This window comes from Homarus americanus, unplaced genomic scaffold (genome assembly GCF_018991925.1).
Source record: "Homarus americanus isolate GMGI-L3 unplaced genomic scaffold, GMGI_Hamer_2.0 scaffold45562, whole genome shotgun sequence".
Lineage (NCBI taxonomy): Eukaryota > Metazoa > Arthropoda > Malacostraca > Decapoda > Nephropidae > Homarus > Homarus americanus.
This window is the reverse complement of record NW_024744839.1, coordinates 595341-595925: the sequence shown is the minus strand read 5'-3', so window position 1 is coordinate 595925 and position 585 is coordinate 595341.

Genomic DNA, 585 nt, shown 5'->3' with positions numbered 1-585 from the left:
GGTCAGGGCAGTGTGTGTGTGTGTGTGTGGCACACAATTCACCCAACAGTAATTTTGGCTAAGTAACAATAACAATAAGTACGCACAATACAAAAGTACACACACACAAGTAAGGCATCAATAATAATAATATAATAATAATATATATCAGTAATAATGCAAGTACAGTGCACACACACGCTAGCACACACACACACAAGTATAAGTGCACATTTAGTACACAAGCACAGGCACAAGCACAGGCACAGTATCAATACCTAACAGGCACAAGTACTTCAGATCAGGGACTTTTGTATTGGCACAGATCACACACTGTGACCTTTGGCATACACTAGATCAGACCTTTGCTATACTGGTGACTGTAATTCTTGGTTATACCAGATCAGGGACTTTACATACCGTAGACTGAGACCTTTGCTATACTAGATCAGGGACTTTTGCTATACCAGATCAGGACTTTGCTATACCAGATCAGACTTTGCTATACCAGATCAGGGACTTTGCTATACCCAGATCAGGACCTTTGCTATACTCAGACCAGGACTTACATACCAGGATCAGACCTTGCTATACCAGACTGGGACT